Here is a 15,099-nt window from a genome sequence, read left to right as displayed (position 1 = left end):
TCTCCTCAGTGCTGGCTCAGAGGGCGTGTGCAGAGCGGAATTAACCGGAACCTTCTGCCCTGAGTTTTGAGAGACACACCCTGGCCACACCCATACCCAGTGCCCCAGGTAGAAGAGGAGAATGAGGTGTCATTGGTTGTCTAAAGTTTTGGTATGTTGCTGTGCTGACAGACACAGAAGAAACAGGAAACACGAGAAGAGGAGCAGTGGTCCCCACATCACCACTCAGGGGAGCAGTGGTCTCCACATCCCTCAGAGGAGCAGTGGTCCCCACATCACCACTCGAGCTTCCTCTGTTGCTCCCTGAGAATAACAGCATCAGCACAAACCCACATGAGCCCCCAAGTTAGTTGTTTTTATGTTTAGCCTCGACCCCATCTACAATTCATCCTGGACAGAGCCACTTAAACTCCTTTCTGATTCCCACCTTCATGTTTTGCATATGTTGTTCCCTCCATTGGCAACGGTATTCTCCCAATATCCTGTCTAATGTTCATTTGTTGTTCATTTTTCTAGACTTGTGTGTGTGTGTGTGTGTGTGTGTGTGTGTGTGTGTGTGTGTTCCATGTGCATTCAGGTGCTCGTGGAGGCCAAAAAAAGATGCCACCCCCCCTGGAGCTGGGATTACAGGTGGTTGTGAGCTATCCAATGTGGGTGCTGAGAACTAAACTCATGTCTTCTGGATGAACAACTTTCTCTCTGAACTACTGAGCCATCTCTCCAGCCAGATTAGTTTGTTTCTGAGAAAAGGTCTCCCATAGCCCAGGCTAGCCTAGATCTGATTCTCCTGCCTCCACTTCCTATGGACTGGAATTGCAGGCATGTACCATCCCAAATGGTTTATGCAGTGCTGTGGATTGAACCTGTGGATTGGTAGGCAAGCAGTCTACCAAGTGAGCTACATCTCCAGCCCCAGCATTTGGGGGATTTTTCGGAGACAATGTCTCCCTATATTTTCAAGGCTGGCCCATGTAAGCCAGGCTGACCTTAAACTCAAAATCCTCCTGCCTCAGCCTCCAAAGTACTGGGATCACAGGTGTGTCTCACCACATCTCGTTTGTTTGTGTGTGTTTCCTGGGTCTTGTTATGTTGCCAAAGCCAGTCTAAAGCTCTTGAACTCAGGTAATCCTCCAGTTTTAGGCACAATAAATGCTGGGACCCACTGTGCCCAGATTTCTTAAATTTTTAGGTCCTTTTTCAAACAGTATATTCTCAGAGCTCTGAGGAAGTATATATGCTAGAATCAAGTGATATATTCTCCATGGGACTTTTTTTTTTCTGATTCTCTCCCAGTTGTCTCTAGCCCTAGCCTGCCTAGTTGTTATTGTTTCCCCTTGGAACCTCCAGGGTAGTTTGTACATCTTGTTCAGCTTTACACTCCCAGTGTTTTGTTTGAAACATTTGTGTATTTACTTTATCTCCTCCACCAGATGCATGCTCCTGGGAGGCATAATTGGCTCTTCCCTCAACCAACCCCCTCCCTTTTTTGCAGTGCCTACCTCAGTACAATAAAAAATACAGAGTATTACATGTAGCTGAAGTACAGTAGAAAATACTAAGGTCTGAATTGGTTTAGCATGTACTCCCTGCTGTGATATATCTCTGCTATAAAAGCAAAGACAAGAGGGCCCACTGAGTGTAGGCTGAGGCCTCTGAAGTTGTAAACTAAAACTAACTTCCCACGTTTTAGGCTGATTACCTCAGACATTTTGTTATGGTGACAGGAAGATGTTGGAGTCTAGTGTTGGGGTTCAGCCCAACCTATCGAAGGGTCCCTTGAAGCGGGGAGTGAGGAATTGAGAAGTGCTAGATAGGAAACATAGAAGTAAACAAAGGAAAAAATAGAGACACAGGATAGCTTCAGGAGGGCCCTGGGTCAATACTCCACAGCCTTGAGTTTATTTCTAATGGACTTTTTATACACTAGCAAGGGGAGAAGCAAAAGACCTCCCCCTTTCAAGATCAAAGCACAACATACAAGCAAGTGTAGACCCTTCAAAACACCTGGTAACCATGTCCCACAGCAAAACATCTTGTGATTAGGCCTTGAAGTAGAACACACCTGGTAACCATGCCTTTGCATCCTATTATGCGGTTGGAGAGCAAGATAAACTCTGACTCTCTGACCTTGAGTCAAACCACAAGTTGGAATCTTTGTGGGCTCCCACAGGAAGATGACTAACAGATCAGGCAATTCTGAAACAACTACAAGCAACACCGATAATAGCTACAGTAGAACTGTTCACACTAGTAAGAGTTCATCAAGATTTGGGTCAGTGGGCTAGGCACTGTGGTGCACTCCTTAACAAGCACTTAGAAGGCAGAAGCAAGAACATTGCTTCAAGTTTGAAGGTAGACTGGTCTATAAAGCAAGTTCCAGATCTATATCAACTATATAGTGAGAGAGACTCTGTTTCAATAAAACAAACAATAATTTTTCAAAAGATATGGCTTAATGGTATTTTCTAAGATTCTTTTGTTAGTGTTTGTCTTAGTTCATTGGGATTGTGCTGACAAAATAGCACATACTGAGTTTATTCTTCACAATTGAAGGACTTGAGGACTCCAAGATGGGGGAGGGCATATCCATGTGTCCTTGTTCCTAGACAGTACCTTCATGTTGTATTCTTAGATAGTGGAGAGTGACAATGAGCGCTCTTGGGTCTGTTTTATAACGACACTAACCCATTACACACACACACACACACACACACACACACACACACACACACACACACACCAAGCTATGCTGGAAGACTCAACGTCATAAAAATGGCAAGACTCTATAATCAGCCTCTAAAATCTAGGCAATAGCAATTGGCATCCCGACGTGGGGGTTAGAGGAAGATGACAGGCTAGTTCTAAAGGGATCGGAACAGCCAGAATACTGTTCCCTTCAGAGCTGTAGCAGTTGACATGGGGAAACCTCTCCTCCTGGAGCTGTTACACAGGCACTGGGGATTTCCTCTCACAGCTGCAAGGCTTGTATAGGGGGAAACTTTCCCCTCTGAGCTGTAGCACTTACACTGCACAAGGCCAGCGTCCTGAGTTCTTTCCCCAGAGACCATATAAAGGTGGAAGGAGAGAATCCAGTCCACAAAGTTGTCCTCTAGCCTCCACATGTGTGTGATGGCACTGGTGTACTACAGACAAACATACACCTTATGTATACACACACACACACACACACACAATTATAATCTTGCAGCTCATTTCCTCTCACTATTTGACCATGTTTTATTGTTTATCTGTTCAATAAAGAAAGACCTCTCTCTGTTGCTTCCAATTTTGGGCAACTTTTTTTGTGAACTTTTTTTTTTTTTGGTTTTTCGTGACAGGGTTTCTCTGTGTAGCTTTGCGCCTCTCCTGGAACTCACTTGGTAGCCCAGGCTGGCCTCGAACTCACAGAGATCCGCCTGGCTCTGCCTCCCGAGTGCTGGGATTAAAGGTGTGCGCCACCACCGCCCGGCCAACTGTGAACTTTTATGTACAGGTTGATGTGTGGTCTTAAATTTGAACTCCTATAGGAGCACGGTTGCTAGACCTAGGCTAAGGCTGTGTTTGGCTCTCTGAGAGACTGCCAGACTGACTTCTGGGGTGTCAGTGATGTTTGCATCCACAGCTGCACTCAGAGTTGGGGCAGCCCCGGGTTCGAATTATAGCCTGAACTTTGAGGAAATCCTCTTGCTTCTGACCCCACCCTACCCCAACCTCGCCATCTATGCCCAGTCCCCCCCACCACACCCCCGTTTTTAAAAATCTTATTGCCTCAGCTAGCACCGTGATGTTGATCAGGAATACTTGGGGGAGGCGATCCTTGCCTTGTTTATGCAAGCTAGAGGAAAACATAGTTTCTCACCAGTGTGTTATGTTAGCTGGAGAGTTGTTGTTTTTTAATAGGCTCTCTTTAGCAAATCCAGGAAGCATCCTTTTATTCCAGGTTTGCTGGGAGCGTTCTAACATGAATATACATGACGTTTTGTCAAAAGCTTTACAAACGCATGGATAGGTGTGGTCACCTTTTCTCCTCTTTCCTCTGTTGAGGTAATCAATCAAACTGATTCTGACTATCCAGCCACTTGGTCATGCTGTGGAGTTCATTTTCTAGATCGTCCCATCCAATTCGCTAAGACTCTAGGATTTTTGTGTTTGTATCCGTGGGAGGCACTTACTTACCTGTGATTCTCTTGTACTGTAGTGTTTGGAATTAAGGCGATGTGGGCCTCACGGGATGGAGTCAAGTATTGTGTGAAGACTGTATAAAACTGATAGAATTTCTCCCTCCCTACATGTGTGGACGAATTCACCCTGAAATCACAATTAATCTAACAAATGTTAGAGTAAAATCAAATAAAAAGAGATTAGAAAAATGGGGGCTAATCAACAAAACCAAAAGATAGTTCTTTGATAGATGAGCAAAACTCATCAACTTTTTCATGGGCTGACCAAGGGGAAAAAGAGAGAACTCACACTGAAGTGCTTAAAATTGGGACTAAAACAACATCGATACTTATTGAAATAAAAGGAATAATGATAGCACATTGTAAACAACTACACTAATAAATGAGATAACTTAAATGAAGTGGAAAAATTATCAGAAAGACACAAACTAATGGCACTAACCCAAGAAGAGGCATAAAATCCAAGCCGGTCATCACCCCAGCACTCAGAAGATAGACAGAAGGATGAGGTGTTCAAAGCCAGCCTCAGTGAGTTTCCAGGACAGTCTGGGCTACATGATATCCTGTCTTAGAAAAAAAAAAAGAGAGAGAGATCTGGGTGGTGGTGGCGCACACCTTTAATCCCAGCACTCTGGGAGGCAGAGCCAGGTGGATCTCTGTGAGTTTGAGGCCAGCCTGGGCTACAGAGTGAGTTCCAGGACAGGCACCAAAACTACACAGAGAAACCCATCTGGGGGGGGGGGGGAGACCAATTTAGTCATTTTAAAACTCTGAATAGAGAAAAGCCAAAGCAGAATAGTGCATGCCTACAGTCTGCACCCCCGGAAGAACTGACACTGGAAGATTACAAGTTAGCAGCCTTCCTGGACTGTGGTGATATACTGTGTACCCTAATAAAATTTGCCTGAAGATCAGAGGACAGAACAAGTCACTAGATTAAACATAGAGGCCAGGCAGTGGTGGCACACACCTTTAATCCTAGCACTCGGGAGGCAGAGATCTGTCTGGATCTCTGTGAGTTCAAAGCCACCCTGGACTACATGAGATTGACTCAGTCTAGGAAAGAAACAGAGCCAGGCAGTGGTGGCATACACCTTTAATTCCAGTACTGGGAAGCACACACGCCTCTAATCCCAGGAAGTGATGGCTGGGTGGAGAAATGTGTATAAGGCGTGAGGAGACAGGAACCAAAGGCTTTTTGGCAGAAGCCTCCCTTTCAGCAAGAGGCTTTTTTTGCTGGAGCCTTTCTCAGAGGATTTCAGCCAGAGGATTCATGGAGTTGGTGAGGTGAGACGTGGCAGTGACTTGTTCCTTTGTCTCTCATCTTTCAGCATTTACCCCAATATCAGGCTCTGGGTTTCTTATTAAAAGACTATATTAGAATTCGTGTTACACTGGACTGCATAGTGGCATCCTGCCTCAAAATAAGTACAAAGAACAGCAACAAAAGGCAGGAATCCTAGCTCATGCCTTTATGCCAGCATTCAGGAATGTTGAGTCGGGATCGTAATTTGAAGCCAGCCTGGGCTACATAGTGAGCTCCTTGCTTAGAAACAAAACAACTCTACCAAGACCCAGATAGCTTCCCCAGCAAATTCTACCGAACATTTAGAGAAAAATTAATGCCATGCTTTCACAAACATTTCCAAAGGACAGAAGACAAGAAAACACTAACATCATTCTATAAAGCTAATGCTATCCGAATGCCGAAACAGTCAAAGACATGAAAAGAAAACTGAAGACTAATGCCGAAACAGTCAAAGACATGAAAAGAAAACTGAAGACTAATACAACTGGAGATGTATAGTGGAAATTTGTCTCAAAAAAAAAAAAAAAGCTGGGCATGACTGTTCACCTCTGCAATCCTAGCACTTGGGAGGTGGAAGCAGGAGGGTTAGAAGTTCAAGGTTACCTTTACCTAGATAGTGAGTTGGAGGACAGCTTGGCCTATTTGAGACCCTGTTTTTCTTTTTTTTTCTTTCTTTCTTTTTTTTTGGTTTTTCGAGACAGGGTTTCTCTGTGTAGCTTTGCGCCTTTCCTGGAACTCACTTGGTAGCCCAGGTTGGCCTCGAACTCACAGAGATCCGCCTGCCTCTGCCTCCCGAGTGCTGGGATTAAAGGCGTGCACCACCACCGACCGGTGAGACCCTGTTTTAAAACAAAACATCCTAAGCCAGAAAACACTATTTATGGGGGTTTCAACAATCATCAACTCACAGACAAACCTATTTCATCTATACCTGTACTTTGCTCCTATACACACACACACACACACACACACACACACACACACACACACACACACACACACACACGAGTATTTTAAAAGCAAAGCCCAGAAACCATTTCTTCTGTAACTATTGGTTTTTTTTTAAATATTTTTATTTATTTACTTGTGTGTACATTTGTCTGTGTGAGGGTGTCAGATCCCCTGCAAGTGGATTACAGACAGTTGTGAGCTGCCATGTGGGTGTTGGGAATTGAACCCAGGTCCTCTGGAAGAGCAGCCAGTGCTGTTAACCACTGCACCATCTCTCCAGCCCCCCATAAATATTGTTTATTACTCCAAAAGATAAGCATTCTACAAAAACATGATTCTGATCCCATTATTACCACCCCTAATCTTTAAATAATACCTTAATATAATCAAATATCCTGTGTTTGCATCTTGGTGCTGGGTGGTATACATGCTATGCAAGCATTCTATATCCCCAGCCCTAGATTTACATTTTCCCTGGTTGTCTCGTGTGTATGTGTGTGTGTGTGTGTGTGTGTGTGTGTTTGTCTGTGTCTGTGTGCATGTGTGTGTGTACAGTACTCCCAATCTTCCCTTGAATTTGCTCTGTAGCTGAGGATAACCTTGAACTCTTGACCCTCCTGCTTCCACTTCCCAAATAGAGGGGGTTACAGTGTGTGCCACATGGCCAGATACTGCAGTAACTTTTTAATAGCTATTTTGTTCAAACCAGTATCTACACATTCTACTCAGTTACCTATTGAATTTCCACATAGTTTCAAGCTTTCCTTCACTCTTTTGTTTTTCTTCCAGTTTTCTGAAGAAATGCTACAATGTTAGGCATGTAGCTTGCTACATGAAGAAATGCTGAGATGTTAGGCATGCAGCCTGCTACATTCTGGATTCTGCTGGTGGAATTATAGTGGTGTGATTTAACATGTTCACTATTATACAGTGACTCAATTTTAGGTGATTGCTGCCAATTCTGCTATAAATATGATTTAATCCATCTGTCATCAACATGCTGTTGCTCTTGTAGTCCTTAATAATGACTGCACCCTTTGTAGCATTCTTGAAGCTAGTGATCTCATCCAATCTTCCTAACAACAACCCCATATGGTTCTTATTATTATCCCTAATCTAGAGATGAAGAACACAAAGTTTAAAGAGGATAAGGAATTTTGACTACAGTTAATTCACCAGTAAATACCTGGGCTCAAACTCTATCTGATGTTAAAAACCCATCTTGTTATCCATTGTATGATAATGTCCCCTCACATCCCTTTGCCTGAGGCTCATGATGGTTGATTGTTTTAAGACTCTAGGAAGTAGTCTTTCAGTCTATCTAAAAAAAACTTCCATATTTCATATCCTAAATAACACTTGGGATGCTTTCAGCTCCAAGTAATAGAAAACCTGCCAGCCCACTCCCAAATAACCACACAGAGAATTATCATTAATTATAAAAGCTTGGCCAATAGCTTAGGCTTGTTACTACCTAGCTCTTACAACTTAAATTAACCCACATTTTTTTTATCTATGTACTACCACATGTCTCAGTACCTTTTTCAGCACAGGGCAAGTTCATCTTGCTTCTCCCTGCGTCTCCTGCAACTCTGCCCTTCTTCATCCCCATACTTTTCCTCTGTCCACAAGTTCCACCTAACCTCTTCCTGCCTAGCTATTGGCCATTTAGCCCTTAATTAAACCAATGAGAGCAACACATCTTCACAGCGTACAAAAAGACTATGCCATAACACTCAATAATAAGGATATTTATTATCTCACACAGCAAGAAAGCTAGAAGTAGGACAACACCAGGGGTGGTTAACAACAGCATTGCAGATCCCAGGCCATTCTGTTTCTTCTCTTGGACACCATCAGTATGTTTTTTGCCCTTCAGCTAGAACCTCTGATGGTTATAAGATGGCCATTCCAATAGCCCCATGGAACTACTTCCTTCATGCATGTTTCTCTGTGCATCTCTGTGTAAGGGCAAGAAGCTCCTTGACACGGGAAAGGAGACAGGAGCCATGCTAAGAACCAGAGAGTGGGGAAGAGTGCTGGGAAATGCTGTCTTCTGGACATAGCTGTTGCTCTCATGAACCCACTGTAGTTATTATTTCCTGTGAGATCAAGCCAACAAAATCAGTATTTCAGCACACAGCACTAATTGGATGCAATGAGGGGGTACATAATAGTGATGGGGGACATATTGGGAGATATCTGGAAGGAGTAGAAGGAGAAAGTTGAGATGGATAAACATATTAAAAATTCACGCCGGGCGGTGGTGGCGCACGCCTTTAATCCCAGCACTCGGGAGGCAGAGGCAGGTGGATCTTTGAGTTTGAGGCCAAGCTGGTCCAAAAAGCCAGTTCCAGGAAAGGCGCAAAGTTACACAGAGAAACCCTGTCTCGAAAAAACGAGAGAGAGAGAGAGAGAGAGAGAGAGAGAGAGAGAGAGAGAGAGAGAAACTGTCTCAAAAAACCAAAGAAGGAGGAGGAGGGGGAGGGGAGGGAGAAAGAGGAGAAGAGGAAGAAAATAGAATGGATGTGGAACAGGCAACCAATAATACTGCTACACATGGGGATGTGCTACATGTTCCTTCATGAATAATTAAAACGCTTCCTTGTAACTACTGCATTTTTATTTTCGGCTGTCTGACATTTTCTGCCGTGTGTCCGCTTCTTCATCTGCAGGAAGAGGCTACACCGGACGATCTGCAATCTAGCAGTTCTACTTTATTCTACATCTGCGCAGGCCAGAAAGCAGTTGAGGTGCCAGAGAATTGACTCCATTGGTGAAATGTTTGCTGCACAAGCCTGAGGATCTGGGCTTGATCCTCAGCACCCACGTAAAAGGACAGCTGTGGCAGTGAGTACCTGTGACCCCAAGGCTGGGAAGGCAGAAACAGGGGCTCACTGACCCGCCCCAGTCCCAAAAGATAATGTGTTTCAAGAAGAAAAAAAAAAAAAAAGATAGATGGTGTTAATGTGCTGACCGGCCCCTTGAAATCCCGCCCCTTGGCGCCCCCCTGCGTCCTGACATAAAAGCCTCATTTTAAGGAAAAACCTCTTCCCCTTCCTCTCTCTCTTCTGCTTCCCCCCCTTCCCCGCCATGAGGTGTGCACACCTCCGCTTTCCCTTCTCTCTTCCTCTCTCCCTCTTTCCCTATCTTTCTTCTTGTAATAAACTCTTTCCACGTGAATGAAGCGCCCGGGTTGTAAATAAATGACCACCGCCACCGCCATGCCTGCATGGCGCATCTTGCCCGCCGCCCTCCCCTGCATCTGCCCTGCATGTGAGCATGTTTTCCCTTACGCACGGGATACCCTGACCCAGCCAGCTGGGAGTCCACCTCGTGATATATCATAACAGATGGCACGTGAGGAATGATACCCAAGGTTGACCTCTGGCCTCCACATACACATACAGATACGTGCATGCGCACCTGCACACATGCGCACACACAGAGAAAGTCAAAGTTAAGGGCAAAACTAACATAGTGATACAGGCCTGTAATACCAGAACTTGGAAAGTTGAGGCAAGATCAGGAGTTCGAGGTCACCTTCAGCTAGATACCAAGTTGGAGGCCAGCCTGAGCTATGTAAGACCTTGTCTCAAAAGAAAACCATTTTTAACTATGGTCTAGAAATGCTGGCAGGTTCAAACTAAGTCATAGGTATGACCATGTCCTTTCTTCTAAAAAAAAAAAAAAAAACTTAGAACATGGCCATTAGATTTGAAGTCCGGCAAAGACTGGAACCGGTACTATCTTCCAATCTTCCCATTAATTTATTTTGTTTGTTTGCTTGCTTGGTTTTTTTATTGTTGCCTCTCCCATAGACAAGGCTGGCCTGAATACCTGACCCTCCTGCCTCCACCTCCCAAGTGCTCAAACTAAAGGTCTGCACCATCATACCCACTATTGGTTTTGTTTGGAATTGTAGCTGTTTTTGTTTGTTTGTTTTTCGAGATAGGGTCTCACTAGGTAGCCTAGCTTTCTGGGAACTCACTATGTAGACTAGGCTGGCCTTGGACTCACAGGTATCCTCCTGCCTCTGCCTCCTCAGTATTGGGATTAAAGGTGTGTGCCACCACACTCAGCTGGTATTTTGCTTTTTGAACTAGCATCTCACACTGTAACGAAGGCTGTCTTGTACCTTACTGTGTAGCCCAGGTTAACCTTAATATCTCAGCAATCCTCCTGCATCAACTACCAAGTGCTAGAATTACAGAATTCCACTACCTGGCCCTGTTGTAGAATATTACTTTAACTATGTGAAGGTGTGTTACATTTGTTTATGTTGTGGAATATTGCTTTAACTAGGTGAAGGTGTGTTACATTTGTTTGTGCTGCGTTTGTTTAATTATGTAAAGATGTATTGCATTTGGTTCACCTTGCCTGCCTAAGGCACCTGATTGGTTTAATATAAAGCTAAACAGCCACTAGCTAGGCAGGAGAGGGATAGGCAGGCCTGGCGGGCAGAGAGAGTAAGTAGGAGGAAAAATCTAGGCTCGAGAGAGAAGAGAACGAGGGAGAAAGAGAGGGACATGCCTGGGGCCAGAAGCCAGGCAGCCGCCAGCCAGACATGGAGACAGAAAGAAAGTAAGGTATACAAAAAGAAAGAAAGGTAGAAAATCCCAAGGCAAAACATAAAGAGAAACAGATTAAAATAAGCCAAGGACGAGCATACAAAACTAATAATAAGTATCCGTGGCATGATTTGGGAGCTGGTTGGTGGCCAAAAGAAAAACCCTGCTACACAGCCCAGCTTCTTATCAGTGTTAGTTTGTTTGTTCGGAGACAAACTCTTTGTAGCCAGATGACCTTAAACTTACAATGTAGCTGAGGATGACTTTGAACTTGTGATCCTCCTGCTTCCATCTCCCAAACACTAGAATTACAAGTGCTAGGTGTGTGTCACCATGCCTAGCTTATTGATTGCTAATGTTAAAAATAGGAAAGTTAAGTATCCTGCCTTCCTTATTTGTGTAGCCATTGACATCTACTTGCTTCTAACCCTCATGAGACTGACAGAGGTTGACTAGATGTTCTTTTTTCTCAGGCATCTTTAGTGTGACTTCAACATCTTCCCAGAGCCCACACATGGCTCGCTATCTCTGCTTGGGCTGCCAATTATGACTACAGTGTAAGAAATCACTTCTGTGTCTGCTTCATTTCATAGACTGCTTCTGAAGTAACGCTCCATTCACTGTCTCACATGCATCCATTTCTTCACGGAGAACCATGAGATCGCCACTAAAGAAGACAGTCTGCAACCAGCTACCTTTACTACTCTTATCTCCAGTCTGAACAAAGGAGCTCCATTACCTTTAGTTTATGCCTACAACACCTTTCTCTAGTAAAACTGATTTGATCTGTAAACAGCCCCATTTTTACTTAGTAAAAGGCTATGATTTGTAATGAATGTAATGACATATCTGGATAGATATATCAGACATCCTGTCTGTTATACAGATCATTTGGCATAATAAATGCAAAAGAAAATTTGAGAACCTTATTTAAGCTGGTTTGGTCACACCTTCCATTTCATTTTATTCTTTTCAGAGCACAGTCTTTATATTCTGACAAGGGGTGCAGGGTTATAACTGACCGTGGAAACACAGATGTCTCTCAGCAGCCATGGTATACCTGCGTTCACCACCCTAGTTTCCAGGGCCTTCAAAGATCAGTTTTATTTTCTGGCTTGACCCCACTGGCCTGTTTTTTGTTTGTTTTTAATGTGTATGTTATACAGGTGAGGGTGATCTAGGAGACCAGAAAAGGGCATGGGATACCCCAAAATTGGAGTCACAGCTGTTGTGCTCTGTCTCTTGTAGGTGCTGGGAACTGAAGTTGTATCCTCTGGAAGAGTAGCAAGTTCTGTTAGTGACTGAGTCATATCTCCAGCCACCCCTGTTTTGAAATGTACAAAGGGAAATGCTGATGCGGCCAGGGGAGAAGGGGAGAAGATGTCCATAATTACTGGCTAAGCTGAATGAGCCGGAGTAAGTACTACTACCTCTTTGCCTTGAATGACTCTGAATGGATAAAAACTCCCTCTGCCCATCTCACAGGGTAGTTACAAAAATAAACACAGGAATGGGAAAGCAGATTTCTGAACAAATGCAAAGTTGCTGTTATTATTTTCAACTATAGAATTTCCTCTGCCACATGTTTTTTTTAACCACATGACTATTGCATACCTCACTTCAGACAGCATCCACTGAAGTTCACACTCATTCGTCCTTTGTCTGATGCAGATTCCATCAGCCCTGCTGCATCCATCTCTTTAGTTCATGTTCCTACACTATGTTTCTAAACACAAATCCCGCCATACAATGGAATACTGCATGGAACAACTTGGAAAAACCTCAACACAGCTGTAAAGGTCAAGTACCCTAGCAAAGGTTATATACTCAAAGTACCCAACAAGAAGTCAAAAGGAGAGAGAACTAATCAAATTAGAAAATGCCTCTATTGTGCGTGTGGTGGTACAGGCCTGTAATCCCAAGCCTCAGGAAACAGGAGGATTATGAGTTCAAGACTAGCTTAGGCTACATTATAAGACCCTGCTCACCCTCAAAAATAAGTTTCTGGAAGGAACCCATATACTATGTACTTCCATAACTAGGGATTCGTCCCATCCTACTCTCATGCTTTAGGAACAAGATAATATTCTATGGTTCCTAAGAACAAGGCAGAGAGAAAAGGGCATTCTAGTACATACTCAGGGGAGAAAGTGAGACAACTAAAAGATCCATACTAATAAACTCAGGGAGTTTGAATGTCTACCCAGTGAGTCGCAGGCCAATGAGACACAGCTATTTTTTGCATGGCATTTTTTGTAGGGCCTTCCCATCAGGAGACTGCATCCAAACACCGTCTCTTGTAACCATGGTGAAGGAATCCTTATTGTGTGTGCTCTTAGTACAGACAAGCCTGAGGTCATTTAATCCAACCTTGTATCTTTAAGCTGTAAACAATTTATAAATGAGGACCCTGAGTCTCGAGTCCTATGCCCAGGGGCGTAGCTTGTGAAGCCAGCATGTAAGTTCCCCAACACTCTGAAACCAAGACTTTTTTATCAAGCTCCCTAAACCTCAGCTTGCTTTCCCCTCCTCTTCCCTAAGTAATTAACCCATTTAGTCCTTTCCACACCCACGCCAGCCAGTAAATCCTAGGTCAGGCCGGGTCTGTTCCTGAGCTGGCCTTCACAAGGCAGCACAGAAGGATGCTCACTTGTCCACAATCTTGCCAAGCCTCTGCCACCCACCGCTGTCAGTGATCCTGAGCAGCTCCAAAGAGCCTACCCAGCTCCCCCAAGCCCAGGCTCCACCTGCCCGGCTGCGCACTTGCGAATCTAGCTCCAGACTCTAGGGGAGGACCCAGCGAGACCAGCGCATCGGAAAGAGAGCCAGCCGCGGGCTGGGCCGGGGTCCTGCTTCGGCGTGGCCACCGCGCGCCGCCGGAACTACGCTTCCCAGGCTGCCCCGCTGCAGCCGCGCGCCCCGCGCCGCGCCCGGCCCTGAGCCGCCTGTTGATCGCAGTGCAAGCCCGGGGCCACGGCGCCGCCCCTGCTGGTCGGACCCGAGCACTCGGGGCTCTTAAGGCTGTTGCTCAGCACCTTCTGCTTCGGGATGGGTGCAAGCAAGGGTGAGAACCTGGGACGGGAGGGGACTGTCGGGGCAGCCTGTCTGCAGCGCCCGGGTCCGCAGCTCAGCGGCCGCCGCACCCTGCGTGTCCGCGGGAGGATGCTCCATGGCGTGGCACGCGGCCAAGCGCAGCCCGCAGCAGCTTGCACCCGAGTGGCGGGTGCGCGGGGAGGCGGGGATGGCGAGGGGTGGCCGGGGACGCGTGTGGGTACCGGCTGCATGGTACCCTGAAGCCCCGCAGCCCCATAGCACCGCACTCTACACGCAGATGCAGAGAGGGCGCGGTCTCCCATCGCCCGGGGCTACGGAGCTTGGGTTTTCCAGGTTGGGCTTTGTTTCCCATTTTCTCCTCTCCGGCGAACGTGTGATAAGCTCCGGGAGTCTGGAGCATCTCGCGGCCTCATTTGAGCAGGAGCCTGGGAAGGGAGGACTCCGGTCGGCTTCTTTCCTGAGGTCCCCAGAGCTGTCACTGGACGCTTCAGCCTTCACAAAGCCGCCCTTTGCAGGTCCTAGAGAATCTTCTTCCTATTCTTCCTGGTTAAAATCATGCTGGTTCGTGCCTTCCCCGGGGCTTCCTTGCCTTAACCTGTTGACCTGCAAAAAAAATGAAGGTCGGTTTAAAATAGCAATAGTAAAGGTTTGGGGAATTTTTACTTTAAAATGTCAGAAGGTGGGAAGGTGATGTGGCTAAAATGCAAATTGCAATAAAGAGGCCGAGAACGCCACGGCTTCTTCGGCTCCTATTAAATATCTGATTCACCATGCGCTTGGGAAAGGAGAAAAAAGAACATCAGAGGAGGTATTACAAAAGCATGGTTTCCGTAGCATCTCCACCATTGAGGAATCCTGGGCCAGACTCTTCACCTCTCTGAGCTGCGTTCTCCGTGTAAAATGGGGTATTTGGTGAAATGGTTTCTGGACCTCTTTTCTTGGATACTGAAATGGCAAGAGTGTTCAGCACTTTTACAGAAAGCTTGATGGGGACAGAAAGAACAGTTTTCCCGAAGGAAGCTGGAAGATTTTC

The 15,099-nt window shown here is 45.4% G+C and overlaps 1 protein-coding gene across 3 annotated transcripts in view; it reads left to right on the top strand.

Annotated features, from left to right (window-relative positions):
• The first annotated feature begins 13,645 nt into the window (after window positions 1-13,645).
• The window catches only part of Tmod2 (tropomodulin 2), a 61,006-nt gene continuing 59,552 nt past the window's right edge, over window positions 13,646-15,099 (top strand). The window contains exon 1 of one of the 3 annotated variants that reach the window (XM_052714618.1): window positions 13,646-14,076. The gene's annotated coding sequence lies outside the window, so the exon portion shown is untranslated. Of the gene's footprint in view, window positions 14,077-14,466; window positions 14,687-15,099 lie in introns of those variants that run through there. The other 2 variants (XM_052714631.1, XM_052714624.1) reach the window with 2 other exon arrangements.

The sequence above is a fragment of the Peromyscus californicus genome, unplaced genomic scaffold, assembly GCF_007827085.1.
Source record: "Peromyscus californicus insignis strain IS unplaced genomic scaffold, ASM782708v3 Scaffold_11__1_contigs__length_118956290, whole genome shotgun sequence".
Taxonomy (NCBI): Eukaryota; Metazoa; Chordata; class Mammalia; order Rodentia; family Cricetidae; genus Peromyscus; species Peromyscus californicus.
This window is presented reverse-complemented; position numbering and strand designations above follow the sequence as displayed.